The sequence below is a fragment of the Lygodium microphyllum genome, chromosome 1 (genome assembly GCF_053477565.2).
Source record: "Lygodium microphyllum isolate KBCC chromosome 1, Lygodium_microphyllum_v1.1.10, whole genome shotgun sequence".
NCBI classification, from domain to species: Eukaryota; Viridiplantae; Streptophyta; class Polypodiopsida; order Schizaeales; family Lygodiaceae; genus Lygodium; species Lygodium microphyllum.
In genome coordinates, this window is record NC_141135.1 from 6,193,174 (window position 1) to 6,202,241 (window position 9,068).

Genomic DNA, 9,068 nt, shown 5'->3' on the forward strand with positions numbered 1-9,068 from the left:
AATTGTGACAGCCTTAAATGTGATAAGGAGTATTTTATGGGTGTTCATGTAGTCATGGAGACTGATTGCTTGCCGGTATTGGGTATGATTACTAGTTGTGCTACCTCGGACATTGCTATGCTCTGATGGATTGCATACATCAAATCTTTGAACCCTGAATTTCAACATATTGTAGAAAGAGATAACCTAGTGGCAGACATGTTATCTCAAGCACGCTATGAGAATGAAGATGGGATGATGGATGAGGAGGAAGAAGATGCATTTCTTATGGCTGGAAAATGATGTTGCAAGAGTGAATCTAGCAATGCAAGGTGTTGCTACAGCATTAACAGAAGATTGGACAACAAACAGAAGACACTTTAGGTGTTTTGCATCTTGTGTAGAAGTGTTTCTGGAAGACAAATATGCAGGAGAGTGGTTGAGAATTGGTCAATATCTCAATATATTAACAAAGAGAGATGAATGGTTACATGAGGAGTTTAAGAAGATCAAGAGGAAAGCTTATGGATTTTTCTTAAAAGATGGATACTTATGGAAATATGCTAAAAAGAGACAGGATATGCCATTGCGAGTTTTGGGTGATAGAGCTTCACAAGTAAAAGTAATGCAAGAATTTCATGAAAGCTTGTGGCCTAGTCATAGAGGTGTTTGGGGTATTTTTACAAAAATCAAAGAAAGATATTGGTGGCAAGGTATGTATAAGGATGTTGCTCACTTTGTGGAAACATATACGACATGTCAAATGTATTCAACTGTGAGACATCGGGATGGATTGCAACCCATATCTCCATTGTCTCTTCATTTTAAGCGGGTGGTGGATTTAGTCACAATGCCTACAGGTCTTTGGCAAATGAGGTATCTTGTGCTTGCTCGTGAAGACTTGACCAATCAAGTGGAAGGGAGAGCTCTATGTACTAAGACGACAAGTGCCGTATGTACTTTTCTCTTAGAAGAGATGTTTTGTCGATATGGCTGTGTGGGAAAAATTACAGCAGATAGGGGTGAGCTAGATGGAGATGAGGCTCATGATTTCTTTGCATGGTTGGGGATAAAGCTCGCTTTAACATCAGTCTATAACCCTAAAGGAAATGGCAAAAGTGAAAGGGATCATCCACCTCTTGTTAAAGCATTGGCAAAAGCATATGGAGAGAAGGTAAAAGAGTCGCCACGATTGCTCCCTTATGCTTTGTTGGTTGACAAAACAACTCAAAGTGCTGTTACAAGATCCAGAACGCACCGCTCCGCAATCCCACAGAATGACACGGGGTTTGGAATCTAGGTCTTCCCAAGTCTTCCACGAAGCGGAAGCATTCTGGCCGTTCTCACTTAGGATCAACCTGAAACATGGTTTCCCTAATGGTCAAGTCCCTAGAGAGTAACTAGCATTGAACCCCAGACAAACTACTTTACGCAAAAATGTCAGGGTCGAAGCAGATTCATGCTGCACTTGGTTCAAGGAGAATGGGAAAGGAGAGGGATGCAAAGATCGACCTCTGTGCATGTAAGGCATAGTCCCATTCCATTCCCCTAAAATAGCATAAATCGGGACTTTAATATCCTAGATTCTAAGCCATCGTTCCTTGTTGTCAATTTGCTTCGAGAAAAGCTCCTAGCCAACCAGGATCACCCATCCGTAGGACGGACCTATGGCCACATCCACTACACTTTCCTCAGGGTTGCTTTAGTTGTCTAATTACCTACCACATTTAATTTGACAAGGAAAAACATCTTCCTTAATTAGCCAATCAGTCACTAGTTCCTTCACATAATTTAAGCATTGACATAGAAAAACAATGTCAAACAAGTTCCTTTTCAACAATTGATCTTATTTATCTTTGGAATACATCATATAATCCAGCCCGTAGGCTAATCCATAAATCCACCCGAAGGTAATCCATAATCTGCCCGAAGGCAATATAGTAATCCTCTAGGATTACTAATCCAAGTTTTCACCTATAGACTAGTATGCGGGCCTCGAGATCCAATCCCAAGTCACGTCAGCCTCTTGTGCAGGATCAGAAAGGCAAGGGATTTACGGCCAGAGTCCCTTGGCACCCAAGCATTCTCCTGCTCCAAGTAGCACCCACGGAGAGACCTCTCGCAGCAGGTTTGGTCCACCTACTCGGTGTGGCTAACAACCCCCTTGGTTAGGGTCACGTAGACAGTGGGGGGTAACTGATGTGTAACGTGTCCACTTGTTCGCTTTTGCAGGACACGTCTTAGCAACCCATCAGAAAGAGGTTCTAGAAGGCTCCGCCCAGCACTCCCATGGAATGATACAGGGTCTGCGATCTAGGTCTTCTTGAGTTTGCCACGTAGCGGAAGTATTCGAGCCGTTCCCACTTAGGACCAACTTGAATCAGGGTTTCCTCTTGTGGTCAAATTCCTAGAGAGCAACTAGCATCGAACTACTTTACGCAGAAACGTTAGGGTCGAAGTGAATTCATGCTGCACTTGGTTCAAGGAGAATGGAAAATGAGAGGGATGCAAAGCTCAACCTCTCTACCCATAAGGCATAGCCTCATTCTGTTCCCCTAAAACAACATAAATCGGGATTCTAGTAACCTAAAATCTAGCTCAGTGCCCTTGTTATTCATTTCCTTCGAGAAGAAGATCCTTGCTATCAATTTCATTTGAAAAAAGGCTCTGGCCAACCGAGACTACCCATCCGTAGGACGGACCCATGAACACATCCACCGCACTTTCCTCAGGGTTGCTTTAGTTGTCTAATTACCTACCACATTTAGTTGGACATGCATCAAGCAGCTTCCTTAATTAGCCAGTTAGACACCGGTTCCTTCACGTAATCTTAGCACTTGACATAGAAAAACAATGTCAAACAAGTTCCTTTTCAACAGGTTATCTAATTTATCTTTGGAATACATCCATATAATCCAGCCCACAGGCTAATCCATAATCCACCCGAAGGCTATCCAGCAAACCACATGGATAACTAATCCAAGATTCCGCCCGTAGACTAGTATGTGGGCCTCGAGATCCAATCCCGAATTACGTTGGCCTCTTGTGCAGGGCCTGAAAGGCAAGGGATTTACAGCCAGAGCCCCCTTGGCACCCAGGCATCCTCCTGCTCCAAGTAGTGCCCAATAGAGAGACCTCTTGCGATGGGTTCGGTCCATGTTCCTGGCGCGACGAAAAACCCGCTTGGTTAGGGTCAGGCAGACAGTCGGGGGTAACTGATGCTGCCTCTCCCTTCAGGTCTTCAACCTGAAACATTAATTATCTTTCCATCTTTAGTTCCTTAAGCAAACAATGCAAACAGTGCTCCTAAACTGTTACAAACACAATCCAGTGGTGGTTGTTTATTTGGCCAACTCCTAAGGAGTGAATCCTTATCTCCGAATGCATCCAACATTCAATTCGGGATCAATTTTAGCTTGGCAAGATCCCCAAGGGTTTTTTTGTTACCCTTATATCCTTGGGTTAGGTTCATACCCTGTCAATCCAAATTAACCAACACCTTAGGTTTCATAAGTTAACAGTAAATCTTGGTGACCATGTCGCCCTAACTTGATTGATCCTTTGCTACATCACCTTTCTTGGGATGATTGATCCTTTGCTACATCACCTTTCTTGATTGACCTCGTTCCAAGGAGTGGCAAATCTATCTTGTGATTAAACCACAAGGCCACGTTGTCGAAGGGTTTCGAAAGCAATGTCGCAACTTCAGAAGTCCTTGATAAATTTCAGGATAAAAGATCAAACAAATGAATAAGCAAGATGAAGAAATAATGTGACTCTGTTTTATTTCTGTCAATAAGAAATTCAAAATTCAAGATTCAAGATGAAGAAACCCGAGTAGCCTCTGGATTACATAGATCATCTATACACTTCAAAGAGAATTTCCAAGAGTATGGTCTTCATCGATGAGTGAGAAAGTGGATGAACGTGGATAATTTTCTGATTCAAGTTCCATCATGATAAACAGTTTTCAAATTTTCCATTTTTGTATATAATGTTAGCCTTTAATCTGCCCTGTTCCTGGATTATCATCTGTTGCCTTTCAGTTCTTTCAGCCATTAAAGGTCACAATTCATGTCCCAGTGCTGTCAACAAATATTCTCAGCTATCCAATACCTTGTAGATGAGTAATCGAGCTATGAACATAAGCTTCAGAATCTCCCTTCTCCCATAAATGGAACAGGGAATATGAAGCCCATAAATTGACCTTTAATATACCAAAGATGCAAGTATCCAACAATTACTGCAAGGATTCAAACATTGGGCTAACCATCAAATTCTTGTTGTGCTGAGCATATGCTTATTTCTGAAGAACATATACCCAATAGGTAGACTACTTTCAGCATCATCACAATTACTCCAAACAGGTAATGTGTAGGTTCTGGTGGTTCAATTTCCAGAATACATTGGAACAGCATGGCTTCATCTTCTCCTTTTACGTGTGTAAAACAGAAATTGCCTTGCAATTGAAGATAAAAAAGAGACAATGCATGATGGAAACCAAGTCATTATTCACAGAGATAGTCTCCTGTGAGAACCCAAGACACAATTGGTCAAGAATCTTATCTGGCTTCGTCTTCTCTTTCTCTTCCGTCGAGCTTCTTATGAATGGCGGAATAAAAAAATTTCTTTTCTCTTCTTCAGTAGCGCTGCAACTTGGATTCTCCCGTTTCTTTGATGCACCACACAGAAGTACTTTGTGAGCCGTTAATTTTGTACCCTCTGCACAGACCTGCACTAGATCATGTTTTCCAGTCTGGAAATCATCATTCCATCCTTTCTGGACAAAACTAGTGATGCCAGGATCTAAAACGTTTTCATGAACTCCCTCCCCAGACAAGTGTTGCCATGTGGCTTCTGCAAGAAGCTTGAGAACTGGATCCTAATGTTGGTACTCCCAATCAATGTATTTGAAGGACTCTTCGAATCATGATGAACGTTTGATAATTTGCTGGCCTGTGGAGGTGTGGCAGCTTCTATGCAAACATTGGCTGTTTCAGAAGGATCTCTTCGATTCGTCGTCTTCGATTTCCAGTCCTTCCTCAACTGCGGCTTCTAAATCCTTATTACCTCTCTCTTCTTCGTCAATCTTCAACCTCTCTTCTCAATGCCTCGTCTTTGCAACCTTCCTCCCCTATAATGCTGTAAGCAATCGTTCACAATTTCGTGTGCTTTTGAGGACCGTAAGTTCGATGGTAAAGTGGAGCTTTCCATGCTTTTATGATGCTGTTGGATCACGACGATGTCTCCTGTCAGGCGGCAAAAAGCTCACTCCCAACCCATTCAGAATGTGTCATCGAGCAGCTTGTGCTTCAACGTAATTCGGCTCTCATGCCAGTAAAAAACAAACTTTTCCTTAGTTCATTCCGTGCCTCCACAAAGGGTGAATCTTGTCTTGGCTTCCAACATCCCAAACAGTAAAACTGATGTTTTTGTATTCCACAGTCTCCACATTAAAACTGATCGTAACGATAGTCGTGACGATCTCGCCAAGCTTCGGCTTATGAAGAATGGTATCTTCCTTCAGCATTCTATCCCGTTCATCCCAGATTGAAAAGGCTCCTTTTTCTCCCCCTCGTAGATCCAAGAGTGCCTGCTTTTTTTTCCGTCCGTTCCGCCCTCAGGAAAAATCAGAGAGCCCTCCCTTTTCGCTTCTTTTCGACAGGATTAGTGGCCCCTTTCTTTTCTCATTTCCTTCCCAAATTGGCTTTTCTTCCCGAACCAGAAAATCCCCTTTTTTTTAAGCCACTCTTCCTTTTCATAGCATGTCACACGCAGAAAAGCGGCCTCCACCTTTTCAACTTCCCGTGCATACCGTAATGCTCGCAAAGAAGCCAATATGTATGATCTATAAGTTGAAGTGTTGCATCAGCCATTTTGCATAACACTTGTTCTATCCCAACGGTCCGTTGGATTGACAAGAACATTATACTGAAGTAGCAACTCCACTATTGAGCAATGTCCTCACTAGCGGCAAGATGTAATTCAGTTCTATTATCATAATCAGCTACATTTGGTGAAGCCCCATCATCCAACACATCCTTCGATGCATTTGTGTCACCTTTGCTTGTCCAATTTCTAGTAATGTCATCTTCTCTATGACTACTATGCATGCCTGAAGGCTAAGGACTCATATTGCCTTGCAAGGAATACAACCTTCATCTTGCATTTATTTGTAGCACGATAAACTGCTTTCCACTTGACCTTGCTCAACATAGGCTGAAAGCATCTCATCTTGCTCACCACTATGCTTCCAACTCCTCCTCACTATACTCATACGCAGAAAATAAATGTAAACACAACAACTAAATATGTACAAAGTATCAAATCACACACACAACTTTTGGGTGGTTTTCACACCTCAAATGCGCAGCAATACGACAGTGTGACGTTGCAACTTGTTGCATAAGTGTCGCACCTAACTCATGGGATCATTTCACCCATTGAACAACAATTTCTGGTCAAGGAATTTTGTTTAGACAAGACACAGAGTTTGGGGTGTCTTCTTACCAATGCAACCCTAATTGTACTAGGCGTTCTATCCTAGGGTTTCCAAACTCAATCCTAGTTTTAGCATTAGGTCGAATGATCCTTAGGGTAGAAACCCTAGTTCGTGGTTTGCATGAGCGTCCAATTGGCCCAACATTCCGTGAATGTGGGTAGGACCTTAGGGTTTGAGGGTTTTCACTTGGCGTTCCAAGTGCAATATTAGGCAACACTTCCAACGTGCCAAGCCCTAGCTAGTACTTGAGGTTTTTATCGTATCGACTAGTTATGCCTATACGAATCCTTAATGGTTATAATATCACAAATGATTTGGGTAAAATTGATCTACTTGACTTGCCACAAAGACATTCCTTTCCTAGAGGTGCTAATCTTGATCTAAAGGTGTGAATAATTTCAAGATGTCACAATACATGTAAACCTACAATTCATTACTTCCACGCACCATAAGGTTTGCAATAACCCTATCTTTTCTTGCTAAAGTCAAAAGGCATCATAATTTGAGGAATAACTTTCATAGGACCTACTAGGACTTACATCAAAGAATCATGCCTATAGCCTTTTGTCTAGGCAATTGAGTTTCATGCTTTGATAAGCCATGCAATCTTTTCTAAATGCAACTCGATGAAATGAAATTTACGCAGGACGAATATGCAACATGCAACCCTTTCCTAACTACAACATAGTTAATGAAGTTCATGCAAAGTGAATATTGTAGGACTAGTGTTGATTTATTCCACTTTACAAGCATATGCCACATGCAAATCCATAGATTCATTTTCATGCTCTGCAATTCCTTTTCGGATAACATCCTACGAGCGTTAATGACTTTTCCCCATGCGAATCATTACAAGGAAGATATTGCCTAAAATGCGGCATACGCTTATTCTTTCCATGTCGAGTCAAAAATGCACTTAACAATTTCATCCCTTTGCCCTAAGCAATAGGCGTTTAGACTCATTACTTTGGAAATGCACCAAAATAGCAACATGCAGCTAATCTCCTAAGACTCAAAACTCTGGAAATGCAAACGATCCAATTGCATGATACGCACCAATCCCTATCTATCATTTAAAGAGGTATCAAATGTACTTTTATTACTACCACATGAATTAATGATAAGCATAAATTGCATTCTCCCTATGGAATTAAGCATGTTTAAAGCACTTCTTATATGTAGGATTAAATTCGAAGAACCTGGGCTTGTGGATCCACGGTGATGTCCATATGTAAGTTCAGGGAGGAACCTCCCGCGGGTGTGCCTTGCGTCTTCTTGGGAGCCATCGTTATGCAGCGTACTTTTGTTGCAGTGGCTTCCCTCGAGTTATATGAACATCCCGAAGACTTAGAGTCTGCAAATTTTCTCTCCTACGCAGGATCAAGCCCTTGGAAGCTTGGATCTTGAGCCCCCCGAATGAGATGTATACACAAGGCCTAAGGAGGTTAGGATTTTTTCCCTCGGGGTCAATCTATGTGCATAAGGTGTTAAGCTTTGCCTTTAGAAGCTTCCAAGAAGCTTCTAGGAAGCTTCTGCTTCCCAGGAACCACGTGAGGAAAAAGGTAATGATTGAGGGGGGTGGAAAATCAATGATGATAGGGGGGTTTATGGTAACAAGGCAGAGTATTGGTGGTGGTGGTATGGCAGCGGAGCGACAGCAGCGGTAGTTGGCGACTTCCACAGTGGGCATTCTTCAGGCAGGCGGCAGCAATGAGTTCTTCCTCCCCCTCTCATCGTGCAGCATGGTAGCAGTTCATATGATCCTCCCTCTTCATATCCCCCACTAAGGGGTGTTTTTATAGCCTTGGGGGGGGGGGGGGGGGGGGGGGGGGAGGAAAGCTCCACCACGTGGGTTATGTATGGCTCCCCCCCCTCATGCAACCCACACCACTCTACCTAGGCCATTCCTCCCCACACTCCCTCTCCCCCAACCATGCATTGGCTGGGGGAAGGGATAATTTAAAAAAAATTTGCCTAATTTTTAACTGCTCTCCATTTTTCCCCTTCAAAAGGGGTGTTTCCCCGTGGCTATGCGGTCTTGAACCCCTGGCCTCAATTACTCAATGTGGAGGCCTCATTTTTGCGCGTGCGGGGTACGGATTTAAGTTGCCGATAATTATGCTGTGGAAGATAACCTTGCACGGCATGCAGGGAGTCAAGTTCAACAATATTTTTGAGCAAAAATATTACGTTCTCTCCCCCTTGGAGGAATCAAGATGTCCTCATCTCGAGAAGAACTGGGAGTATTGTTGGTTGAGAGTACTTTCATCTATCCAAGTGGCATCCTCCTCGGGATAATCTTTCCACTGGATGAGACATTCTCTCAAGGTTCTGGATCTCAATTGTCTCTCCCTAACATCTAAGATCTTGTCAGGCCGTAGCTCAAGGACTCCTTGGCTACGCACTACAACTTGTTGATCATCAAGTACATGGCTAGGATTAGGTACATACTTCTTCAGTAGGTTGATGTGGAATACATTATGAACCTTTAGGTTCTCAAGGAGTTGCAGTCTATAAGCATTGGGTCCTAGGCACTTGAGGATCTTGTAGGGTCCACAATACCTTGGACTTAGCTTCTTGCAATCTC